The sequence below is a fragment of the Podarcis melisellensis genome (assembly GCF_964234715.1).
Source record: "Podarcis melisellensis genome assembly, chromosome: 16".
In the NCBI taxonomy this organism is placed as follows: Eukaryota; Metazoa; Chordata; class Lepidosauria; order Squamata; family Lacertidae; genus Podarcis; species Podarcis melisellensis.
The window spans coordinates 2,056,355-2,070,233 of NC_138533.1; the positions used below are offsets into that span (position 1 = coordinate 2,056,355).

Below are 13,879 nucleotides of genomic sequence, written 5' to 3' on the forward strand. Positions count from 1 at the left end.
TAGAGGTGGTCACCAACTTGGATGGCTTTAAAAAGAGGATAAGATAAATGCATGAAGGATGGGGTGATTCATGGCTACTAAGCCTGATAGCTAAGTTTTGCCTCTGCTGTCGGAGACCGTAAGCTTCTGAATGATGGGAAGCACAGTTGCAGAAAGTTTCTGTTGCACCCAAGTCATTCTTGTGGGCTTCCCATCTGCACCTGGTTGGCCACTGTGAAAACAGGATGCTGGACTCTATGGGCCACTGGCCTAATCCAGCAGGATTGTTGTTGTTGTAGACCTATTGAAATCAATGGACCTTTGTTTACTATGTTGATTAATTCCTGTGTGTCTACTTTGAGTAGATGCAAGCACTATGAGGTGGTTGCAAGGGCCAGTGGGCAAATTGGGGGGGGGGCGGGGGCGGGCATATTTTGAATATTGAGAAACTGCCCCGACCACCAGTGATAAAATAGCTCCCATGGGAGTGTGGTTGCCCGAGAGACTGCCTTATCCTTTATAAACCCAGTATTCTTCTTCTTTGGCGGTCACTCATAGCCGAGTCTTCCATAAACATGGTTTTAACAATGAGTCCGTAAGTGAGGCCTATTCTGGATCCCCACGTCCTTCTACAGTGGGGACATTGGTTTCCGGGCAGGAGTTGATCACGGTGTGGATTTGCCAAGCGTGCCTTCCTCTTAGCACATTTCTCCCTTGGGTCCTGAGTTCGAGTGACTTCGAAGCCCATGACACCTTTGGTAAAGGCTGTTCTCCTACTGGAGCGCTCACAGGACAATGTTTCCCAGTTGTCAGTGTTTATATTACATTTTTTAAAATTTGCCTTGAGAGAGTCTTTGAACCTCTTTTGTTGAACACCAGCATTACACTTTCCATTTTTAAGTTCGGAATAGAGTAGCTGCTTTGGAAAACGATCATCAGGCATCTGCACAACATGTCCAGTCCAACGAAATTGATGTTGATACACCCAGTAGATCACTGTTGTCTGCAGTAGAGTATTTCCAAAGATTTCAGAAGCCCATTAAGCAACAACTCACAGCAGGGCTTTTAGTGTGGCTGCCCCTATTCTATGGAACAGCATCCCTGTCAAGAGATAGCAGGCACTGACTATCTGTGTTTTCTGGAAATGATTAAAGATATTTTCTGTTCTGACAAGTTTTCCCAGATGGATTAACAGAACTTAAAAGAAAGAGCAATGTCTCTCGTGCTATTTCCTGTGACCTTTCCCAGGACATTCTAGTGGGCACCTTGACACCCATAACTGACACATTGTCAACCCCTGGTTTATTGTGTTGCTTTTTTTAAAAAAAAAAGTAGTTTAATTTGATAGATACATTTGAATGGTTTGTATCCTGAAGGGCAGGATATTTGGTATTCTCACAACAGGGTAAATTTACAAGAAACATGTGCAAGCAAAAAGAGGGAATTCTTCCTCCTCCTCCTCCTCCTCCTCCTCCTCCTCCTCCTCCTCTTCTTCTTCTTCTTCTTCTTCTTCTTCTTCTTCTTCTTCTTCTTCTTCTTCTTCTCCTCCTCCTCCTCCTCCTCCTCCTCCTCCTCCTCTTCTTCTTCTTTGAATTTATATACCACCCCATACCAGGAAGTCTCAGGGTGGTTCATAGAATAAAATCAAAATGTAAAACCACAAAATACACAATCAAAATAAAAACAATAACCCCCTGGGCAAAAAAACCAACAACCCACATTTTAAAAGGGCACAGGATGTCAATCAAATCAAGCAAAGGAACGCTTTTGCCTGGCACCTAAAGGTGTATAATGAAGGCGCCAGGCAGACTTCCCTGGGGAGTTCCCTACATATAACACATTGCAGTAATCTAACCTTGAGGTTACCGGAGCATAGGCAACAGTAGTTAGGCTGCTATCTTGTGCCACCTTGAAGAGACATTATTCCGTATGCTAAATTGGGGTTACAACTTGAGTTTCATGCCCTGGCAATTATGCGGGGACATCAATTTGTTGTGCTGCTGTGTGCCAACCATTTTTGGCACATATCACATTCAGATGTGAAGCAATTTTTCAAGAAGGGGAATGAAAGCATGCTTGGCTAGCCGCCATCATTCCTTTGCTTCCCTGGAAAATTCCAGTCCACTGGGATTGTTTTGTGAAGTCTGTTGGGTTGATCAATGGCAGACTATGCCAAACCAATCCAGTAGCTGCCCTTTGTGCCTCAAAGAGCAATAAGTTTCAGAACTGTTATTTTGGTTGTAAGTCGCTATAATGATAATAATAATAACCTAGTGCTTATTCACAATTTGAGGGTAGAAGGACTGTATTCCTTGTTGAGTGAGGGATGGCAAAGGCATCTGGATAATCCGACAGTTAAACGGCGTTGAAGTAAGTCATTGAGGAATGTGTTTGCTCTGGGCTTCTCCACATCTATATAGCATGGTTAGCCAACATGGTGATCTCCAGAAGTTAACGTAACATCAGAAAAGAGCTTGCTGGATCCAGTCCAATGACCCATCTAGTCCAGCACCCTGTTTTCACAATGGCCAAGCAGATACTCCAATGGGAAACGCTTGTGGTAAGAATTTTAAGGTCTTCAATGTATAATAGATGTTCATAAATGTACCAACCAAGCACATACAGTGGTACCTCGGGTTACATACGCTTCAGGCTACAGACTCCACTAACCCAGAAATAGTGCTTCAGGTTAAGAACTTTGCTTCAGGATGAGAACAGAAATCATGCTCCGGCGGCACGGCGGCAGCAGGAGGCCCCATTAGCTAAAGTGGTGCTTCAGGTTAAGAACAGTTTCAGGTTAAGTACAGACCTCCGGGACGAATTAAGTACTTAACCCGAGGTACCACTGTACATAGATCAGCACAGGAAGACCGACCTGAAACCATTTTTGATTCCCAAACTGACCAAATGTTTTCTCTGCAAGGAGGGAGGGGGTCAAGGGAGCCTTCCCATTGTCTCAGGAACTGAGTAATCAGCATTTTAATGGATGACAGACTATCAGGAAAGATAATCAGATAACCTGGCAGACGGGAAAAACAACATTCAAATTTCTGTTGTAGACCACCTTTTCTGTGATGTAGGTATGATGTTTGTGTGGGGTGGTCTTGGGTTACACCCCTTCTGTGATGTATGTATGATGTAAGGAGGGGTGGTCTTGAGCTCCAGGGCAGGGAATTTAAAATATCTATATAAGGCCTTGCACGCCATTCTTCTGGGTTCCTCCTCCCTCCTGCGTGTGGTGAGTGAGGACCCTGTTGCAACAGATCAATAAAGATCAGGCTGCTTTGCTTCTCAATATTCTCTGGTTGGCCTCTGTTATTTTCTCCTACCAATAGGGAACCTACATAAGGGCTCTTTATGGGCTCTTGGATACCCCATAAGGGAAAAAAGGGCAGATTTTTGTTTACAAACACTCTCAAGCAGGACTCAAGCACAAAAGCACTCTGTCCCCTCCTGGTATTCCAGCCCAGACACTGAAGTTCAGCTCCGAGGGCCTTCTGGCAGTTCCCTCATTGAGAGACACGAAGCTACAGGGGACCGGCAGAGGGCCTTCTTGGTGGTGGCGCCCTCCCTGTGGAACGCCCTCCCATCAGACGTCAAGGAGACAAACAACTGCCTGACTTTTAGAGGACATCTGAAGGCAACCCTGCTCAGGAAAGTTTTTAATGGTTGGTGTTTTGTTGTGTTTTTAATATTTTGTTGAGAACCGCCCAGAGTGGCTGCAGCAACCCAGTCAAATGGGTGGCTTATTATTATTACAGTCGCACCTTGGAAGCCGAACAGAAGCCGTTCCAGAAGTCCGTTTGACTTCCAAAATGTTCGACTTCCAAGGCGCAGCTTCCGATTGACTGCAGGAGTTTCGTGTAGCCAATTGGAAGCCGTGGAAGCCCCGCTGGATGTTCGGCTTCCAAAAGAACGTTTGCAAACGGGAACACTCACTGCTGGGTTTATGGCATTTGGGAGCCAAAATTCTCGACTGCTAAAGCGTTTGTCTACCAAAGTACAAATATATTATTATTATTATTATTATTATTATTATTATTATTATTATTATGTATTATTGCCTCCAACCATGGAGGCAGAGTGTAGTCATTGTGACTACTAGCCACTGATAGCCTTCTCCTCCATGAATTTGTCTAATTATCTTTTAAAGTTGGTGGCCATCACTGCTTTCTGTGCGAATGACTTCCATGGCTTAATGATGTGCTGCATGAAGGAGTACATTCTTCGTTTGACAACAACTCCCAAAATCCCTTACCTTTGACCACGCTGGATGGGGCTGATAGGAGTTCTAGTTCAACAACATCTGGCAGTCCAGAGGCTGCCCATTCCTGCATTAACATCTGCTGTGGGGCTGTTGTTGTACTGAAATCTTTTGATAAGGGGAAGTATAGAAATAGAAATAATAATAATAATAATAATAATAATAATAATAATAATAATGTCAGTGGCTGACTGAAATAGGCAACACTACTATCTCTTAGAGGGGACGCGGGTGGCGCTGTGGGTTAAACCACAGAGCCTGATCAGAAGGTCAGCGGTTCGATTCCCCGCGATGGGGTGAGCTCCCGTTGCTCGGTCCCTGCTCCTGCCCACCTAGCAGTTCGAAAGCACGTCAAGTGCAAGTAGATAAATAGGTACCACTCCGGCGGGAAGGTAAATGGCATTTCCGTGCGTTGCTCTGGTTCGCCAGAAGCGGCTTAGTCCTGTTGGCCACATGACCCAGAAGCTGTACGCCGGCTCCCTTGGCCAATAAAGTGAGATGAGCACCGCAACCCCAGAGTCGGCCACGACTGGACCTAATGGTCAGGGGTCCCTTTACCTTTACCTCTCTTAGGAAATTCTACCACTCATCTCAAAAATGAATTTATAGTCCAGAACACATGTGGGGAGACCTTTGCTGCCCCCCACTGTTTTGGGTCCAACAACCAACACCCTGACCTTTGTCCATACTGACTGGAGCAGAAGACATCCAACAACATCTGCAGGGCACTACTTAGACCACCACTGCTATTACATGTGCAGGTGGAGGATAGATCTGAAGAAGAACAGGAAGGAAGTGCTTGGCTATTGACCCACAACCAACTGGCCGCTTCCTCCCTCCTCTTATTGATGCTATCTGAGTGGTATGGTTGCCATGTCCGTATGGCTTCATCCCAAGACGCTCTGGTTTGGAATGCAAGGGCCACGTAGCTCAGGAGCTGCCATTATCTCATGTCACGGCGTGAGGCGCAAACCAAATCATTAGGTTGCATCAGCCGAGATTACAACACTGGCACACGGAGTACATTGCCAGTTAAGATCTGCAGCTCTTACACCAGCCTACTGATGAACCTGAGGGACATCAGGAGTTTGAGCCAGGAGCTGTTTCCCTTGTGTGCTGCTTGAGGGCTTCCAAAAGACATCTGGTTGGCCACTGTGGGAGCAGCATGCTGGACTAGATAGGTTTTCTTTGTCCTGAACCTATGAGATTCTTCTGATGTTTTTAGGTGACAACAAAGAGATGGGATGGAGAGAACAAGAGAGAAGCAAAATAATGTGCAATTCCATTCAGTTCCACACACTTCAGCTTCTTGTCAGTAGATGACAAGGACACTGAAACAAAAAAATGACTTTGGGCTCATCCAGAGTTCCTTTTCTGTTGCATTTCTAGACAGATCCAAGCTTCAAAGCACTGTGACTGAGCACTCCCCACGCCAATACTTTCCCCATGGAAACCTGCTCTTTACTGGTGAATCAGACCAAATTGCAAACTGCAGAAAACCAGAATTGCCATTTGTTCTGATCCAGCATTAAACAGCAGGATTTTGCAGGGAAAGTGTCGTGGCAAAAAAAAAGTGGGGAAAGCTCTTGGACACAGTGCTTTGCCTAGAATTGGGGTATAAAAGGTAAGTGTAGATGAGCCCTCTGTTTGAGAATTTCTTAGGGGTATCTGGTTGCTCACTGTAAGAGCAGGGTTGTGGATTAGATGGGCCATCAGCATGATCCCCCAGTTTTCCCTTATGTTTTGATGGGTCTGTGACTTCTGTACATTGTGGAATGTGTACCACTCCCCAGCACCCTCTTCAGACACTAAAAGGGACAGAGATGTGAGAGACCAGCCCATGGGACAGGCAGATGGTGAGAGCTGCAGCTGCTGTGAACACTAGGAACATAGTCACATAAAAGTTCAGGCCATTTATTCATATTCCCCAATTGCTTTTTCTTTCTCCGACTGAAAATTCATAGGAACATAGGAGGCTGCCTTGGTGAGTCAAACAACTGGTCCATCTAGCTCAGAGCTGTTGACACACCTGGAACACTGTGTCCAGCACTGGGCACCACAATTTAAGAAGGGTATTGACAAGCTGGAACTTGTTGCAGAGGAGGGGGACCAAGATGACCAAGGGTCTGGAAACCAAGACTTATGAGGAACAGTTGAGGGAGCTGGGTATGTTCGGCTGGAAAAGAGGCAACCAAGGGGAGATATGATAGACATCTTCAAATAGCTAAAGGGCTGTCACATGGAAGATGGAGCCAGCTTCTTTTCTCCTGCCCTGGAGGCTAGAACATGAAACAATGGGTTCAAGAAAGGAGATTCTGACTAAACATCAGGAAGAACATTCTGACAGTGAGAGCTGTCTGACAGAGGGAGATTGTGGACTCTCCTTCCTTGGAGGTGTTTAAGCAGAGGTTGGATGGCCATCTTTTATGTTTGATTTAGCTGTGATCCCTGCATTGCAGACAGTTGGATTCAGGTCCCTTCCAACCATTCTATGGTTCTATGTTTCTTTAAGTCTATGATTCTATGACACTCAGAAGAAAAGACTCCCTGGAAGAGACCCTGATCTTGGGAAAGATGGAGGGCACAAGGAGAAGGGGACGACAGAGGACGAGATGGTGGGACAGTGTTCTTGAAGCTACCAGCATGAGTTTGACCAAACTGCGGGAGGCAGTGGAAGACAGGAGGGCCTGGCGTGCTCTGGTCCAGGGGGTCACGAAGTGTCAGACACGACTAAATGACTAAACAAAAACAACAAGAGAAGAGAAAAGGAGATCAGCCAGTGTAAGGCAGATCAAAGCTCAGCTGAGCTTCTGAACAAACCATGAGAAGCAGAACTGTGAAAACGCCCCTGAGAGGGGAGTGGCAAAAGGTGATGAGATGTCCTTCAAGATTTGAGAACATCAGCTGCCACCGCCCTTTTAATTGAGAAAAAGGGATCAGCAACTTTGGAGTAATTGAAAATGATGATGCAACCACATAACCTTGGGAATCCAGATATCCCAGTCTGGCATCAGCTACCAGGTCTGGACAGAAGGTGGAGCCAAAGAACTTCAGTATTTAAAAAGTTCTTGTTTTTGTATTTGTTAAGAACAAATTTAAAAATGTAGATTCTTAAAAAATAGATAAAAACAAATAAGGATCCCAGCTCTGTGGTCCAATGGGACTTTTTGGTTTAGACAAAAAGTAGGCGTTGATATGGTGGAAGATTATAAAAGTGATCCCTGGCCTGGAGAAGGTTCATAAAGAAAAGGTTTTATCCCTCTCCCACAAGACTAAAACTTCTGGGCATGCAATGAAGTTGAATGTTGGAAGATTCAAGACATATAAAAGAAATGACTTCTTCACACAGCACAAACTATGGAACTCGCTGCCACAGCAGGTAGTAGTGGCCACATACTTGGGATTAAAAATAAAATTAGACAAATTCATGGTGAAAGCTATCAATAGCTATTGGCCATGATAATTATGATCTGCCTCCATGGTTGGAGGCAGTAAAGGTTAAAGGTAAAAGGTAAAAGACCCCTGGATGGTTGAGTCCAGTCAAAGGTGACTATGGGGTTGGCGCTCATCTCACTTTCAGGCCAAGGGAGCTGGCGTTTGTCCGGAGACAACTTTCCAGGTCATGTGGCCAGCAGGACTCAACCACTTCTCATGCAACAGGACACCATGACGGAAGCCAGAGTGCATGGAAACATCGTTTACCTTTCCACTGCAGTGGTACCTATTTATTTACTTGCACTGGGTTGCTTTTGAACTGCTAGGTTGGCAGGATCTGGGACAGAGCAACGGGAGCTCATCCCGTCGTGGGGATTCGAACCGCTGACCTTCCGATCGGCAAGTCCAAGAGGCAGTAATGCTTCTGAATACTAGTTGCTGGAAACCACAGGAGGGAAGAGTGCACTTATGATCATGTCTTGCTTGTAGGTTTCCCACAGGCATATATAATAATAATTTATTATAATAATTATAATAATAATTGGGTTTCCCCAGTCACACTGGGCGGCTTCCAACGAAAGATTAAAAATACAATAAAAATACAATAAAGCATCAGACATTAAAAACTTCCCTGTACAGGGCTGCCTTCAGATGTTTTCTAAAAGTCAGATAGTTAATTTCCTTGACATCTGATGGGAGGGCGTTCCACAGGGCAGGCGCCACCACCGAGAAGGCCCTCTGCCTGGTTCCCTGTAACTTGGCTTCTCACAATGAGGGAACTGCCAGAAGACCCTCAAAGCTGGACCTCAGTGTCTGGGTAGAACGATGGGAGTGGAGACGCTCCTTCAGGTATATAGGACCGAGGTCGTTAAGAGATTTAAATGTCAGCACCAACACTTTGAATTGTGTTTGGAAACGTACTGGGAGCCAATGCAGATCTCTCAGAACCGGTGTTATGCGATCTCGGCAGCCGCTCCCAGTCACCAGTCTAGCTGCCGCATTCTGGATTAGTTGTAGTTTCCGGGTCACCTTCAAAGGTAGCCCCACGTAGAGCGCATTGCAGTAGTCCAAGCGAGAGATAACCAGAGCATGCACCACTCTGGCGAGACAGTCTGCGGGCAGGTGGGGTCTCAGCCTGCGTACCAGATGGAGCTGGTAAACAGCTGCCCTGGACACAGAATGGGTGGGCACAGTAAGAATAGGATACTGGGTTAGCATGGCACCAGGTGACCAAGCAGACCCTTATCTCCTGATGCTCAAATGAAGCTGCCCCTGAGTATCGTCTCATTTTGTGGGAGGGGAACAGGAGCAAAACTGCACCTTGAGTCCCAAGCTTTTGGCATGACCGTGGGTTACAAAGCAATGACGTGCATCCAAAGAGAGACAGAAACGAAGTGATACTCTGTGATTTATTGATCATTCTTTCAGAAGGAAGGATAGATTAAATTACAGAGTTTATGATTACACTTATTGGAAACAATAAATAACACTGGACAGGGGAAAAAGACGAAGGCACTGATGTTGCCATCATGTGTCCATCCCGAGATAGCTTAGTAGAGTCGAGATACATCTACAGACAGAACATCAGGGGTGGGTCAGAGTTGCGGTACCGAATCTTATGGAGGCAAGAATGATGCTGAAGTTCTCTATAGATCTCAGTGGAGCTAAATGGGGTCCACCTTGTGGGTTGACTTTTCATCTGGGGGGAGGTGGACTGTTCAATTAGGCATCATCTGAACTAGGAGTCACTGGAGGAGTGTGGGGGCAGCACACTGCCCTAGGAAGCGTGATCCCAGTGGGGTGCCATCACGGCTGTCCCCCCACCTGCTCTGGGCCAGCCCCGCCCCCACCTGGTCTCTGCCCCCCGGTGCCCCAGCATGAAGCTCTGCCGCTGCCAGGAGTGTGTTGCCTCTTTGATTGTGGGGATTTGGGGTCTGTAGGAGTCAAAACCTTTCAGCTACATATTCCCTGCCCCATCAGTGCTCCCCTTGTATGCTCGCAACAGCCTACTTCATAAGTGAGTCTTTGAATTCTTCAGTTTCATCCAGTTGGCTTTCCCACTGCACCTGATTCCCAGGGCCAAAAAGACTTGTGGGCTGCTGGATGGAATGGATTGTAGTTCCTTCCTCCGACCAGCAGGTAGAGCCAGGAGGAAGTTCTCCTTCAAGTACAGGTTCCTCCGTACACTTATTCCCAGTGTGTTGTGGGAGACAGAAAATATACCCCATGGAAGTATCACTCATGTCACAATGGCGGTCTTTGGATCTAGCCAATGAGGGAGGTTGAAAATGGGGGTTCTACTAAGCATGTGAATGGATGCTAATATGGTCACCCGTGCAGATCAAAGATCACCTCCAAGCAACCACCAATCACAAGGCCACCAATGGAAGGTGCGAGTGGATGAGCCACTAAATGATTTGTGGGACCAGTAACTTCGGGGAGTAATTGCAAATCTGGGTTATGTATCCACTGCTACATCTCAGGGCATTCTTATCTGTGAAGCAGGGATTCTTCTAGACCTGTGGTCTTCCAGATGTTGCTAGACTCCAGCTCCCATCTACAGCTCCACCTGCTGATCAGAGGGGCAAAGTACAGCTGCTACTCTGGGCTCCTTTGGGATATACATGTAATTAAAAAACAAATCTCCAAGAGTTGGCCAATCTGTCTGGGGCTGTTTGAGTCCAACAATAACTGCAGAGCCACAGAATTTCCTGTCCCCATTGTAGGCCACATTTAGGATCATGAACCAGCATTTGCTAGGCCTCACTCTGGCTCGATGGATTAATGGAGAGGAACTGGTGTGTGGCCTCTGTATTATGGGGGGTGGGGAGATGGAGGAACATAGTAGAGGGTGTTTTATGAAATTCTAAGAATCTGCTTGCTCCAGTTTAACAATCTAAAGCACTCTCTTATCATTGGCATCATCCATCATTCCCAGGGAAGATGGGAGACATGGAGCAGAACCCTCTGGAGGCCCCTGGGCAAGTTTTCCAAAGGAATCCAATTAGCCACCATGAGAAAAGGATGCCAGACTAAATGGGCCATTGGTTTGATGCAGCAGTTTCATCTCATGTTCTGATGCTCTGTCTCCCCTCCTGCACAGTGCAGAATCTCATGACAGGGAGGAGAAGGTGGCTACAGAGCTGGGAGAATAGGGACAGGACACAGTCCGGTGCAACCTTTGTAGGTGAGATCAGATGCATCCATCCAGATGGAGAGCACGTGTGTGTGTGTGTGTGTGTGTGTGTGTGTGTGTGTGCAGCAAGACCATAAGGCGAGAGAGTGAGCTCACCCTTATCTTTAAAAACTTGGCTGGAGGGCTGTGTCAGTTGTTGGGACGTCTTCATAGCTTCTTTGCAGTGATGGAGCTCTTGCCTTGCTCATGTTCTTTGGAATCTTGACTTCTGTATCTTGCACTTGCTGCTGATCCCATACTCCTATTAACCTGAAGATCTCTTCCTTACTTTCAAGAGTCATTGTGTTTTGAGACAGTTGATGGCACCAGAGCCAATGGCAGGCAGCGCCAACTGACTGTAGTTTTCTCCCCATCCTGCTCCTCCTCAGTGCTGAGTTCTGCCAAGGGCAACACTGAAACTGAGGAGGAGAAAGGTGAGCAGCAGTGCCACCTCCTGGACTGGATCTGAATGAGGGCAGACTGAGATTGGTGGGGCAGAGCCCCATTTGTCCTAACAGATCAGTCTCTGCTGTACACTCCAAATCATGGAGAGCTATTGCAATAGGAGTGAGGCAGAGCTAGCAGGCTTGTACATCCCTCACACATTTATTTAATGCCTGCCAAGGGCTAATGTCTATTTAATTTATATGCAAAGTTCAAGTACATAACAGAGAAGCACAGCAGCCCATTGCAACATCTGTAATTGGTGATAACAGATGTTTTCACTATTATTATTATTTTAATGTTCTCACCACTACTGCTGCTACATTTGTAGTGTAACACCCCATAGTAGAAGACATTCCTGATCTTGACTGAGTCCTAAAAATGAATACAAGCAAACTTATTTAGACCACCATTAAGAGTGGGAGGGGAAAAAAAATGGTCTTGACCGTGCTCAAAATGAATGCAAGAAGTTATTTCCAGGCCACCACTGATCTGTTAGTCTTTCAGGTGCTGCAATACATTTGCTTGAACGGGATAAGTTTCAACAAGTAGATTCTGCTAATACAAATTTATCCACCATGGACACTAGAGGGAGATAACGCATCACGCTCTGAACTGAACATCCGTGAGGTCAAATCTCACCTTGTTCATAGGTCTCTTCAAAAGAGACTTACTTTGGTTGTTGGGTATCCATGTAGCAAAGCAATATCAGACTAGCTCTGGTGTAAAGTTTCCCCACTTGAGGAGCGTTTTGGAGAAGATCCTGTGAAAGAACCCATTATGAGAGCTTTTGTAGTGTAGGAGAGCCAGTGTGGTGCAGTGGTTAGAGTGTTGAGACAAGGACCTGGGAGTTCAGGGTTCAAATCCCCATTTGGCTACATGAAGCCAACTGAGTAAGCTTGGACCAGGCCTTGCCTCTCACTCTAACCTACCTCAGAGGTTGTTGTGGGGGTTTAAATGAGGAAGGGAAAAACCATGTATACCACCTTGGGCACCTTGGGGAAAAAGGTGCGGGGAAGAAGAAGAAGAAGAAGAAGAAGAAGAAGAAGAAGAAGAAGAAGAAGAAGAAGAAGAAGTCATTAAATAGAGGGGGAGAACGTTCTCCACTTTGGTATGCCAAAGGTGGAATCTTGCATTTAGTATCAGATTCACACAACCCACTGGCTTGTATGGGTTTTCCTATGAGTCTCATGCACTAGACAGCTCCATGAATGGTCTGTCCATGGAATCTCTTTCCCCAGCACCAGCTTCCAGAAATCCTACCCCGCAGCACTGCCTTAAGAAGATGGCAATAGCAGAAAAACAGTTGAAAGAACACCTAAGGAGGGGCGATAAACCACATCAGAAATCATAATGTGTACATTGGATCTCCGTTGACCTTCCCTTGTAGGAGAACTACTTTGGGGGCCACTGGGATCGCTGCTTCTTCTGCTGGTGCTGGTGCTGTTCCACAGGAGGAGGAGGCTGGGTGCAGAGGTGGCCTTCAGCTTCTTTAGGAGAAGGGAGAGGAGGATGTGTTGGCTTCAGGGACTCTTGGCTCAGAGCACGGGGCAAAGCTGGAGTATCCTTGTGCTCCTGTTGAGTCTGGGGTGGGCCCTCCTTCTCCTTTCCTGATGGAGGTCCCTGCTTGGGCTCTGGATTATCTTCCTTGTCCATGTCAGACATTGGAAGCTTGTCAGATGGTTCCTTCCTTGCTTGGGGCTCCTTCTCTCCCTGGAGCAGATCTTCTGGTTCTTTGGTTTCTGGGGGGTCATGTTCCTGGTCTTCTTCAGGTTTGTGGAGCAGTTCTGGTTCTAGGGTGGGTTCTGGATTCATCTTGCTCAGGGCACGGGGCAGGGCAGGGCTCTGCTTCCGCTGCTGATGACTTTGCTCTGCCGACATCTTCCAACTCTTATTTCAACCTGGAAAAGGCAGCAACAACATTTCGTAAATAATGGTAGTAAAAAATAAATAAATCTTGCCACAAGGAGCAAGCAGGGCAGTGCAAATCATGGATAGCTGCACCAAATATTTTTCAAATCTGTTTTTTGAGGGGATAAAAACTTGTAATATCAACATGGTGCTTTAGTTAGTTTGGTTTATTAAATGTGGACATCACTCCCACCATCGGCAACATACCAATACAAAACATCTCTAAGTGATTTGCAACCAAGTGGAAATACAATAATAAAATGACATCAGGATTGTTCTTAAAAAAGTATTTGAGCCTATTTCTTGCTTATCGTTTAATTTTTATTTATTTTTATTTTTACTTACTAAATTTGTATATCACCCTATACCCGTAAATCAGTTGTGTTCTAGTACACATAAACACACACACTATAATGTTGGTTTTCATTTTGTTCTGGGTTTCTTTTATACTCGGTTTCAATGTTTTATATGATTTTATAAGTCACTTGGGGTCATGCCCCGTGAAAAAGCAACTAAATTAAATTATAATAATAATAATAGATCTGATACAATGCTAGTCCCAGTCAGAGCTGACTGACTGAAATTAACAGATGTGAATAATAGGTCAATTAGTTTCTATGCACATACTCTGAGCGGGATATGAAAGAGGAATTAACAATTGGTAATCAATC

At 45.7% G+C, this 13,879-nt stretch overlaps 1 long non-coding RNA gene across 2 annotated transcripts; it reads right to left on the reverse strand.

Annotated features, from left to right (window-relative positions):
• Nucleotides 1-9,073: 9,073 nt before the first annotated feature.
• Nucleotides 9,074-10,028, reverse strand: LOC309358911. 2 transcript variants are annotated; one of them, XR_014163666.1, is made up of 2 exons: nt 9,745-10,028; nt 9,074-9,248 (listed from the first exon to the last, which is right to left on the reverse strand). It is a non-coding gene; the product is annotated as an uncharacterized lncRNA (long non-coding RNA). The 2 variants fall into 2 exon arrangements; XR_014163667.1 differs by having other exon boundaries at nt 9,689-10,028.
• Nucleotides 10,029-13,879: the final 3,851 nt, after the last annotated feature.